The 13,040-nt window shown below is 40.4% G+C and overlaps 1 long non-coding RNA gene across 2 annotated transcripts; it reads left to right on the top strand.

The window, feature by feature from the left end:
• The first annotated feature begins 252 nt into the window (after positions 1-252).
• On the top strand, positions 253-12,143 carry LOC128106408 (uncharacterized). 2 transcript variants are annotated; one of them, XR_008216700.1, is made up of 4 exons: positions 253-2,143; positions 7,671-7,787; positions 10,863-10,979; positions 11,501-12,143. It is a non-coding gene; the product is annotated as an uncharacterized LOC128106408 (long non-coding RNA). The 2 variants fall into 2 exon arrangements; XR_008216699.1 differs by lacking the exon at positions 253-2,143 and having other exon boundaries at positions 5,358-7,787.
• Positions 12,144-13,040: the final 897 nt, after the last annotated feature.

Here is a 13,040-nt window from a genome sequence, read left to right as displayed (position 1 = left end):
CTGGCTAATATATATATATATATATATATATATATATATATATATATATATATATATATATATATATATATATATATATAGTTTTCCAGGTAATAATACTATGTCCTCAGATCTAGCAGCCACTGTATAGTTTGTATTTTCCCACATGATTAAATAATGATCCATGTGTAAGTTAAGACAGGACAACGTTAATTTTCTGAAGGGTTGTTACATTTTGGAGGCAACCCACTGCAAGATAAAGTACTTCATATTTTATTTTTATTGTTTTTTAAGATTTAAAAATTCTTTTGAAATATTTATATATATATATATGGGTATTTTGCCTGCATGTCTGTCTATGCATCACATGTGTGCAGTGCCTAATGCGGCCAGAAGAGGGCAGCAAATTTTCTGGAATCCCAGGAGACTGTCAGCTGCCATGTGCATTCTGGGAATCAAACCCTGGTCCTCTGAAAGCATTCTCTCCAGCTCCTGGTTTGGGATATTTTAACAATGTACTATTTTCTAGTTTATCGTAAAGATATAGTAAAGACATTCGTGTGACAACATGGCTCATTTGGTAATGCGCTCGCTGAACAAGCTTGAGGATCTGAGGCCAGATTCCTATCGCCAAGGTGAGTGCAAGCAAACACAAAGAATTGGAAAGGCAGAGATGGGAGGATTCCTGAAGCTCATTGGTCAATTGTCTTTGTGCGCTGATGGGTCACTGAGAAAGTGTGCAGTTGTAGTTTGAATGTGCCAAATTATGACACAAAAGTAGTGGATTTTAAAATGAAAAGAGTGAGAACCTAGAAAAACATTAGAAACCTCGACCAGATCACAAATGTTGAAATGCAAGGCAGCTTTGGCAGTGTATCACATCTGTTCAAAGAGCCACAAGCTCAATTAAATTCATACTGGTAGGAAAGCATCCTGGCTTTCTAAACACAGCAACTTAATCGTTCACTTAAGATCTTAATGCTCCCTTCAAACACTTGCCCAGTCTTTTCCTCTTCATGAACTTACTCTAGACCTGACCCTTATTTCCGTTTTTCCTCCCTCTGAATTGTGGGAAAACCAATTAATAGGCAAGAAAGAGTGTTCTCACAATAATACTTCATTTTAAAAGCAAATGCACTTCAGCTCAATTACCACGTTCGTTTCATTCATACAATAGGGGTTAAAGTCAATTTACCTTCACAGTTTCTTAGACGAAGTGAATTTTTTATTAAGAAATTACAAAAATCACATTAAAATTAAGTCATAAGGGACTAGAGTACAGAAAGCGATTTCTTGAAACGCCATGAAAGTAATTTTAGGTTTTATAGAATTTGACTTTCAACATACTCATGAAAAATCAGAATAAACATAAATGATGCAGGCTGGAAATAACACCTAGCGCTCTGGTATTTGCAGGTTTCTTTCAGTTAAGGGATAATTAGGACTTCTCACCAGTGTTATTTGGTAAGGATGACCATGGGGTGACAATTACATATCTCTAAGTGTTTGTTCTTTGAGAGGGACAAAGAAATGTCCATGTCTGAGTAATGGTTGAGAGGACTTTGAAATGATCTTAAAAAGCATGGTTCTGTTGCTACAGGATGGCATGGCAACACACCTGCAGGTGTGTTCTCTCTGAGACTCTATCCAGGAAATCGGTGAGCAATGTATTAATTAAAAGATAACACATGATCAAATGATGAATAAAGGTCGATTTCAACTCACAAGCAGCTATGTATACAGCTTGTGAATGAACACACCTGTGAAGTAATCTCCCCAAATCCCAGAGTTCTATAGCAAATTTACCAGAGCTGTGATTGGCCTGTTTTCATTAACTTAATGAAATTAGGCAGCCCATAGTTGTTTGTTTGCTTAATTTTACTCAACAGTTTGTTTTCAGATGCTTCTAAGTTGATACTATCAGTAAGTTTTATTTTTGATGCTGCATAGTCCTCTGTTGGAGGAATAGATTGCATATTTATTTATTTCTCCTATTTGTAAGCATTAGGGTTCCTTCAATATTTTGTTTCTTTTGTTTAGGCTGTTTATTTATTGGAGAATCTCAATATACAGCTCTGGCTGGCTTTTAACTCAGCCTGTATATCAGACTGGTCTCAAATTTGTGGTTCTTCTGCTTCACCCTCCCAAGTACTTGGGATTTCAGGTAGGTACCCCTATGCTAGGCTTAGTACTAGTTTTTAAATACAGTAGTTAATATGGCTGTATTTTGTGCATGTTATTTATTGCATGTATCTACCCATTTTTAGTAAGTATATTGCTTCTCATGGATCCCTGCATTGTAAGTATATATTCAGATTGTTAGATGCTTATAACATTGTTTTCTAATATGGAACCACACCAAGAATGTGTCTACGTTTTTTAATAATAAATACTGAAGGAAACTATACAAGCATTCAGAGCTCATCTGAAGAGATTGCTCAGTGGTTAAGGGTGTTTATTGAGCAATCTTGAGGACTAAAGTTAAGATCCCAGCATACACACACACACACACACACACACACACACACACACACACACACTTACATGTATACACAAAAAACAAAACAAACAGGACCCTTTTCACACATTCATAAGGAGGATAGACAGAGGAGAATTTCTGGGACTTGCTTGCTTCCAACCTAGCTGAGAAAAGAATATAGAAGAGGACACTGTACAGTGACTTCTGCCCACCATGTACCTGACAGCATGTGTACATGCACATATAAATGCACGTACACTCACAGACAAATAGATTAACCTTTCAAAAGAAATCACCAAAATCAAACCATCAACATAAATGGAAGGTAACAGACATCGTATTGGAACTGAGCATGTTGATTTTGTGCAAATTCTCCTATGTATAGGAGCTAAGAAAGAAAGAAAGCAAGGCTGAGAATAGTCCTTTAGCAAATGCATACATTTAGAGGGAAGGAGAACAGAGAAGACATTTAAAAAACCTGACTTGGAGAAAAGTTTAGTTTCCTGCACAAAGGTGCAAGGACAAACCAACTTGTGACACAGAGTAAAGATCAGAATGTAAGATGTTAAGTTGCCTTGGATTTGACAATGAGGTGACATTGAAAGAAACAGCTGAAAAACCAAGTTAGTGAGGTGGAAGGAAAGAATGATGCAGTTCCAGGAAGACTGAGAGGCCAAAGAGGAAAGAGGACCTTGGAAACCTTAATCAGATGAAATGGAAGGTGCACTAAGAAGAATGACTGTTGCAGAATATTTATTTACACTGTAAAGATGTATCTCTGACTAAGGTGCCTTCTGATTGGTTTAAGAAAAAGCTGAAGAGCCAATAGCTAGGAAAGAGAGTATAGGAGGGACTTCCAGGCAGAGAGAGAACTCTAGGAAGAAGAAAGGCAGATTAGGCCAACAGACTCACAGCAAGTCAGACATGATGTACTGAGGAGAGGTAGCTGAGCCATATGGCAGAATGCAGATTAAAAAATATTGGTTATTTCATGTTGTAAGAGCTAGTTGGTAACAAGCATAAGCTAAGGCCTAGATTTCATAATACATATTAAGTCTCTGTGTTGTTATCAGGAAGCTGGCAGTCCCAAAACGGGAAGTCCAACATTTGTGAAAGCTTGCTACAAGTGACAAAATCACTCAAGTGGAAACATTTTAATGAAAAGACAGCTGAGAGAATGAGAAAATAAATTTCACCAGCTATACATTGCAGAGGGTTACTATCTAGAATAGACAAAGAATAACACCACCACAAACAACAACAAAACTAGCCATCAAGAAACAAAAATAAACAACAACAAAGCAATAAACAAACAGAAAACCCAATTTAAAAATGGAGCCTGGGCCGGGCAGTGGTGGCGCATGCCTTTAATCCCAGCACTCGGGAGGCAGAGCCAGGCGGATCTCTGTGAGTTCGAGGCCAGCCTGGGCTACCAAGTGAGTTCCAGGAAAAAGGTGCAAAAGCTACACAGAGAAACCCTGTCTCGAAAAACCAAAAAAAAAAAAAAAAAAAAAAAAAATGGAGCCTGGATCTGAACAGAGTTTTCCAAAGATGAAATTTGGAGAGCTGAGAAACATTTAAAAAAAATTTCATTCCTTTGCCATCAGGATGATGAAAATTAAAATTAATCTGATATGAAATTTTACCCCAATCAGAATGTCCTAGATAAAAAACAGAACAATAAAATAAGCCAAAACACATCAATAACGACAAAGAAATGATGAAAAATACTGATGTGGAAGTGGGAAGAAGGGCTGCTTATTCACTGCTGGTGGGAGTGAAAACTGCTAAAGTCACAGCAGAAATGAATGTGGAGGTGCTTAGGAAAGCTAGAAATAGATTTACCACCTATACCACTTGGATATATACCCAAAGACCTCCCTATCCTACTATTGAGGTCCTTGCTCATCCATGTTCACTGGACTACTACTCTATTCACAATAGCCAGGAAATGGAAACTGCTTTTGTATCCATCAACCAATGAATAGACAATTTGAATGCCTTGTATTTACATAGTGAAATATTATTCACATGCTAATAAAAATGAAATTTCCAGTAAATGGATAGAGCTGGAAACAATCATTCTGAGTGAGAGAACCCAGATCCAGAAAGACAAGCATTCTATGTTAGGTTTCATTTCTTGAATATTAGTTTGAAATCTTCAGACAACTGTGACCACTTTGGAATATCAATGGATATTAGAAAATTAGTAAGGGGTCATGAGATCTGCTTGCAATAGAGTGGAAAAATGAAATGGTATAAAGTCTTAAAGGGGAATAAGGCAGGATGGATTATGTAGCTGGAGTTTTCCTGCCTGGCCCACAGTCAGGACAAATCTCTCTCACCTGCCAGTCCCACAGCCGTCAGACCCAACCAAGTAAACACAGAGACTTATATTGGTTACAAACTGTATGGCCGTGGCAGGCTTCTTGCTAACTGTTCTTTCAGCTTAAATTAATCCATTTCTATTAGTCTATACCTTGCCACATGGCTCGTGGCTTACCGGCATCTTCACATGCTGTTTGTCATCATGGCGGCTGGCAGTGTCCCTCTCAGCCTTCCACTTCCCAGCTTTATTCTCCTCCTTGTCCCGCCTACACTTCCTGCCTAGCCAATGGCCAATCAGTGTTTTACTTATTGACTAATCAGCAACACATTTGCCATACAGAACATCCCACAGCACTTCCCCCTTTTTTTTTCTCAAAAAGGAAGGTTTTAACCTTAACAAAGTAAAATTACATATAATTTGGGAATTTGGGCGTAGCAGGATTATAGGGAGGAACAAATACATTGACGATTTTTTTAGTAAGTCATAAGACAGCTTACTATATAATCTTAATATACATGTATATGTATGTATTTATATATATATTATCATATAAAAATAATAAAAAGAGAGTTACCCTACAATAAGGTGACAATGCCACTATAGACACTGAACACTAACAAATAAATATCCCAATGCCAGGACTGAGTTACCTCTTTGAGAGTTGCTGGCCAGTAACTTAATTGGCCCCCAAACATAGGCTCTTGCAATGCTATTGGTCACCTTCCAGAACTTGATAATAAGACTCTATTGCTGAAAATACTTTGTCATAGAAAATAGAGAAATGCAGCTGGTACTAACATGGAAACTTTATTTCTACTGACGAGTTTTCATGATGCTGGAAAGTGGCATGCACACTTCCAGAGGAGAAAAGTAACCATCAACAACTGGTGAACTCTGTGAGCTACAGTAACTAACAGCCTAGGAAAACATTCCTACTGCTGCAAGAGGTAGATAAATGTCATAATGGTAATCACCTACTTTTTGATTGGATTTTTGTTCTTCTCCACCTACGTAGTTACCATTGGAGAGACCAAGAACCTTTGGCTAGATGAGTCATAGATCCTAAGAGAGAACCTAGTACTTTTATTCTGTTAAGTGGATACAGTATCGGATGGACTTCTAATGAATTATGGTTAGATCCCTAGATCAATGCATCTCTCAACTCTCATTGAAGAAGCTTCTATTTGCAGTAGGTGGTGACTAACATAAAGACTCCTAACTGGTCCAGGTGTAGAGCAAGAGACTACAGACTTCTCAGTCCTAAATGGGACATACCTGAGAAGAGGGAACCCCAGATGAAGAATTGCTCTATCATGTAGGTGTAGGTCTAGCTTTTTATGGAACTTCCACACTCATTTCCTTATTAGCTTCAGTAATTTGCACTTCCACCAGTAGAGAATACGTGTTCCTCTTCCTCCACATCTGGATCAGCATCCATGCCTTGAGGCATTTTCTTAACTGTTAATTGGTATAGAAGGGCCCAGCCCACTGTGGGTTGTACCATCCCTGGGTAGGTGGGTTTGGCATGTAAAAGTAAGTAGATGAGCAAGCCAGAGGGAGCAAGCCAGTAAGCAGCATTCCTGCACAGACTATTTCAGTTCCTGCCCTGAGCTCCTGCCCTTGCATCTCTCTGTGATGATTGTTAACTTCACGTCCTAATTTGTGCCTTCACTTTCTACTGCTTTCAGCAGTCCGCCCTGTTTGGCATTTGGGCCAGGCTAATTCTTCACTGGGGTGGAATACACCGTGTGCATTCGGGTATACCTTATAAAGTGATGTTGGTGTGTACCTGTTGTTAATGGCAGGACTTTAGGTGTGGTAGTATTGTGTTCCCCAAAATATCATGTACCCTAATAAACTTCTCTGGGGTCAGAGAACAGAAAAGCCACTAGATACTTAGGATAGGCAGTGGTAGCACACGCCTTTAATCCTAGCATTCCAGAGGCAGAAATCCATCTGCTCAAGGATACAGCCAAGCATGGTGACTCACGCCTTTAATCCCAGAAAGCAAGCCTTTAATCCCAGGGAGTGGTGGTAGAAAGCAGAAAGGTATATAAGGCATGAGGACCAGAAACTAGAAGCATTTGGCTAGTTAAGCATTGGACTGGTTAAGCTTTCAGGCTTCTAGCAGCAGTTAAGCTGAGACCCATTCTGGATGAGGACTCAGAGGCCTCTAGTCTGAGGAAACAAGACCAGCTGAGAAGTTGGCCAGGTGAGGTTAGATGTGGCTTGTTCTGTCTCTCTGATCTTCCAGTGTTGACCCCAATAACTGGCCTCAGGTTTGATTTTATTAATAAGACCTGTTAAGATTTCTGCTACAAAATACCTTTGCCCTCTACTCACTAGCACTCTTCCCCTTAGTCACGACAATCAAAAATGTCTTTAGACTATGAGAAATATTCCTAGGTTAAATTATGTCCGTGTTTCTCCTACCTGACCAATGAATGATAAGGCCATATGGTTCACAAAATCATTACTGGAAAGAATAAGTAATCACCACCAGGCTATTGATTGTGTCATGTATAGTCCTAAAGAAAGCATCGGAGACAACCAGCTGAAGTTTTGCTAATTGTGCTAAAATCATGCCTATTGATGGTGAGTATACATGTGAGACACTATGTCTCTGAGGGAAGAAAAGTGCTAAATTTATCTAGGGCTTGGGGAAATACAATATTCCAGAAATAGAAGATTCCCGAAGCTCTGTTCTTACCGTGGACTGTGTGGCTGCTTTTAGAGAGGTGAGGTTACTGTGGTGAATTTGTACTAATCATTCAGAACTGCTTTGCAATGATTTTTTCTGGGTTGCTAGTCCAATCTAAAGAATAACCAGTTATTTCCAAGCAGCGAATGAAAACAAAAATTTTAACAGTATTATGTCCTAAGGTTTATGAAGAAAATTCAAAGGACTGAACAAGTATCTCACTCCACAATGTTCATGGCTCTAAAGATAGTACCTCTGCAGATGGAGGACATGCTGCTTCCCACAGTTGCTCCTGCTTGGTAAGTTTTAGATGAATATAAAAGTTTTACATGAAATAATCATGATCTGATCATCTCAATGGTCTAAATTCTATGTGAACCCCATTCTTAAGTCCATCCTAATGCAAGCCAGGGTTATGTGAGGCAAGAAAAAATGAATGAAATAAAGGTTCTTTTTCCCTGTTTTCTTCTTTGATGTTGACAGGTTTATCTCATTGCAGTTTTATCTTGTGTGTTTTGAAATTATCAAGTGGAAAGAATGTTTTGTTTCTGACTCCCTGGCTTAAAGTGCCTGCTTGGGTATTCGCATCTCATTTTCATGATAAAGACTATTTTCCTTTTTAGGGAGATGGTTGTTAATGGTCCAGATGGAGTCAGAGGCCCGTAAAACTCTCTCTTGAGTAAGGAGCGGAAAAGGTTTTCAGGAGGGACTCTTCTCAGACGAATGTGATCAGCAATCTTCCGACTTTGCTGACATTTTTCTAAACATGACCCTTGGCGGCACCAGAATCAGTACCACCTGGAAACATGTCAGAAATATGAACGTTCAGTTGCTTCCTCTTTAGTAATAGTAACCACCCCGCTCTGACTCAGGAAAGGTCCTGTCCAGATGAATATGATATATGATGAAAGCTATAGATAACAAGGTTTGTTGTTTTCCTCTCCTCATTGTTGGGTACTTTATTAATCATTCTAAGTCAGGAAAATAAAATAAAGTTCACATAAAGCAGCTGGGGAGATGGCTCAGCTGCTAAAATGCTAGCATGGGAACCTGAGTTTGAGTCTTAGAATCCATATTTTAAAAAACTAAAAAGAAAAGAAAAAGAAAAAAAAAGATGGGCTTTGTGGAGTGTGTTGGTTTATTTCAGCACGGGGGAGGTGAATACAGGAGGATTCTTGGGCTGGATAACTGATTAGCCTGACCTACTTGATGAAGTTCAGACCAGACAGAGGCTCCGTTGCAAGAGGAAGGTGTGTGGTACCTAAGGAAAAAACACTTGAGATTTTCTTCTGCTTTACATGCACGCACACACACACACTCACATACACACACACACACACGTGCACACACAAAAGCACACAAACACAAGAACTCAGGAACACACAAATGCTGTGCCTCTCTCTTCCCTATATCCTCACCTTGCCAGTATTGTGGTCCTTTGCTGTGAATAGACAACTTTGGACCAGTTGAATAGCACTTACTTATGTGAGCAGTGTACCTTATACCAGGCGTCCCCTACTTACTGCTAGGCACATTGCTGGGAGAGCACGACTGGAAGTGAGAAACAGCTGTGTCTTTACTCTTACCTTCTCTCTCTGGAGGCCACTGTCAAGGGATGACAGAGAAGCACCAGATGGACATGAATTCTGGTGTATTGCCATTGTTATTTAGCCTTGTCATGCAATGCCACCAGTGAATGGTAAGGGTTTGTTAGAGATTTTATCACAAATAAAACTCAACTTGTTTCTAACTTCATGTTTCTAAGTTTATTCATAGTTCCAGGAAGTTTTTATTCTCAACACATCATCTAATTTCTCTCTTCTGTGGTGTGTGTGAGGGTGGAGGTGGTGGGGGTTATCATTCACATGCTTGCCTCAAAGAGAGTAACAGTCTAAAAAAGCGTAATTCAAATCAAGCCCAAGTGTGAGAACCAGCCAGTGGGAAAGGCATTGTGGTCAGACAGTGACCTGGTGATCATCACAGATAGGTCCCCTGTGGCAAACACTGGCTATACAGCAGCAGACACCACATTGGTTCTGCTTTCTGGTAAGACTTTGTCACTGTTAAGGTGGAGACTGGTTCTGAGAACAGCCTACAGGTGAACTCTAATATTGAGGATAGTTGAGAAGAAATAGTTCATGTTAGATCCTGTCTTGTTGAGACAATCAATTCTACTGTCTCTATCTGGTTTTTGTCTTTCTCTCTTTAAGAATTAAGTGGGCAGACAGTCAAGGGAGTACAAATGAGGAGAACTTTATTAATTCAGGATTAACAACTTGAAGTGGGAAAACCATGTTGACACATGAGTCACAGTGAGATTTGAACTCTTGGTAGCAGAGGGATCCAAAGTGAGTGCCATTAGGAGTGTTAATGGCTCTGAGAAATGGGGTGTTATAGCTCCCACGGGCCTCTGCAGCTGCTCTTCTCAAAGCCCTGCGACACAGGTCTTGTAAGCAGTAGGACCTGAGGAACAGCTGCAGGAATGAATTCCCATCTGAAGTCAAAGTGTAGAATCGTGGAGGCTGAGGTGGAAATGAGTCTATCTGCTTCCAGATGGAGGCCAAATCCAAAGCTGGATGGACAGTGGGCGTCAGAGGGAGTTTCCTGTCTAAAAGAAGCCCCAGGCATGAAAAGCCAGATAGTCTATCTAGTGAGTCTTCTAGGCAGCCTTCCTTCTCTTCCTCTTCCAAGGAGTAATGGAAGGAGTCTGTCTGTCTAGACCTCACATGCTTTAGTATCTAAAGCCTGGTAGGCCCCGATTTGTTAAATGTGTGTGTAGGTAAATAAGGTGTAGAATGGGGCTAATCAGGATACAGTTCTCAAAACTGGAGTGGATGGGGAAAAATGCTTTTGGTGAGCTCAGGTTGGAAGCCGGCTTCAACCACAGTAGTGCTGGGGAAATGGGTACTGACACAGGACAGTTTATGCCCAGGCGCATCAGTCAGTTTCCGGATGCTACCATGATCATAGCCTGCGGGTGTCTAGCTGCTGTTGGGGTGGGCTCTGGTATGTGATAGCATTCAGTTGTCCTTGTTCTCCGATGGGCTCTGTGATTCTCAGGTCGGTTTCTATCCAGCTTGGGTTTTTTTGTGATCTGTTTTTCTTAGCTGCTGCTTCATTGAGAGCTGGCACCACCCACTGGGTCATGACAGTGGACTGTCTGCCTACTGCATAGGCTCCTTACTCTCAGGTTCTTAGCTCCTGGATGTTAAAAAGTTCTGAATCTGCCCCCACCCCTCCCCCGCACCATCACCAAGGCCTCCAAAGCCCAGTCATTAGTATTCTTTTTTCTTTGGACTCTCTTCTGATCCAAGCATTTTATACCTCATAATTATTTAGCACATTTGTTGATTTTTCTCATGTTGCCATTTCAGGTTAGTTGCTGTAAGAAAACACCATCCAAGGAGATGTTTTAAGGACAGAAATGTCCATCTCACAGTTACAGAGGTTGGAGCATGGGAGAGTGATGTGCTGGCAAATTCAGTTCCCTGGTGAGAGCTCTCTTCTGGCCTGAAGGCCATCTCCCCCTAGCAGAGTGCTTATGTGGGGTGTGGAGAGGCAGCAAGCATGGTGACTCACCCTAAGCAAGGCAAATGCTCTACCAGTCAGCTACAACACCCTCCAGGTCTGTGCCTTCAGGACTTGATGTCACAGCTAAGACTCAAGCCGATACCTGGAAAGTCACTGACTATATCTAAAGAAATCTATCATTATAAAAATTCACTCATTCACAATCTCAGTTTGCCTGGAAAAGCACCCACTACCTTAAGGTCAATCAATGAACAGCATTGCCTCATGAGGCCAGGTATCAGACTTATCAGTAAATGACTGATTACTTTTTAGGACAATCTGTTCACAAACCTGCTTAGCTATAGGGTAGGATGCAGTAAATACAAGCGTTGATTGGGATGTGTGGGCCAACTCACACAAAACAGAAGGAAAAACAAGTCTGTGGAGAACATTTTGTGCAAAAGAATATTCATTCCTCTTTCGACCTGCTTTTCCTTTTCAGGAGGAAAACAAACTTCGTGTTCCAGCTCATTGATGAAGAGACTTGACTTCCTGTTGAAACATAAGCTATGCATCTCTAGACAAAAGTCATTGATATCCTGCCAGATTAATGCACAATTTCATGGTTTTCCCAAAGGGACTTTCTACATATTTTCATCATCACAGAAGCCCTCCTGAGATGTGGTGAGCTCTGTTTCCCCCACAGAGCTGGTGCGGCATGTCGTCTGGCAGCATTTCTGAATGCTGCCACCCACACAGCTCGATGCCAAGTTGTTTTCCTCAATAGACCAAGACTAGTGATTTATAGCAACAGTCACATCCAAGTTCCTTCTGGAATTGTCAGCTGCAGATCTTAATGTTATGCGTTATTTTCCTTTCTCTTCAAGCATTTTATTTCAAAATGAACTTAGATTTCTGATTTATAGAGGACTTGAAGGCTTCCTATCAAGTTAAAATATTATGCTACCATGGTACAATTATTAAAATTAAGATATTAATACCAGGACACTGTTATTAACTGAAATCCAAATCTGTTTCTTTGATTGAATGAGTCAGCATTCTATTACTATAGTGAAATATGGTGATATTTTATTTGTACTGAAATGTGATTTTATTTGTATGTTAATAAATAAAGTTGCCCAGGAGGTCAGCGCTATTAGAGCCATAGCAAAAGCTGAGTAGTGGTGGTGCACGCCTTTAATCCCAACACTTGGTAGGCAGAACTAGGTAGATCTCTGTGTGTTCAAGGACACAGCCAGCATTGGAGACACACACCTTCAATCTCAATACCAACCATAGAAGACCTGGAGGTCTGTACAGACAGGCAGTGATGAGGCAGTCATGTGGTTGGGTTTACAACCAATGAGAAGGCAGAACAGGAAGTCTATATAAAGACAAACAGACAGGAAGTAGGTATCTTTCGGAGAGGTCTCTTGCAGAGAGGTAGGACAGCAGCGGCAGGAAGGGTAAGGTTTTTAATCTCAGCTCTTAGCTATCGCTCTGACCTCTTGGCTTTCATCTCTGAATTGGCTCTGTGTTTCTTATTTAATAAGATGGTTGGTTACATCTACAGTGAAATACCTGCGGTCATAAACTTTATAGACATTAAAGGTCCGTTTCGCCTATGCTTCTGGTGATTGTAAACCAAGATCAAATGGCACCTTTTGCTGTAGGCATTTGGTGGGTGCGATGCATCCCAGTAAGAACACATGATGAAAGCACATGCATCATCAGGGATAAGCAATGAGGGCTGTGAGACCAGTCTATCAGACCTCTTACAGGGTCAGTAACATAAGGACCTTCGTGTGTCCTAGCCTGATAAAAGTTCACCTGTCTCTTGATACCACTGCCTCAGGGCCCAAGTCTTTGACACATGGATGCTTTGAGATACACATTTAAACCATAGAAACTTGTTGTTTTCAATTTTCTTGTACTCTTTCTATTCCAGAACCAGGTCTAGGCCTCCATTTTGTAATCCACTATCTTATCTCTTTATTCTCCAGCTTAGCTCAGTGTCTCTAAGTCTTTCCATGACATTGATG

The sequence above is a fragment of the Peromyscus californicus genome, unplaced genomic scaffold (genome assembly GCF_007827085.1).
Source record: "Peromyscus californicus insignis strain IS unplaced genomic scaffold, ASM782708v3 Scaffold_9__1_contigs__length_137607984, whole genome shotgun sequence".
Classification (NCBI taxonomy): Eukaryota; Metazoa; Chordata; class Mammalia; order Rodentia; family Cricetidae; genus Peromyscus; species Peromyscus californicus.
The sequence above is the reverse complement of the archived record's forward strand: the minus strand, read 5'-3'. Positions and strand labels throughout refer to the sequence as shown.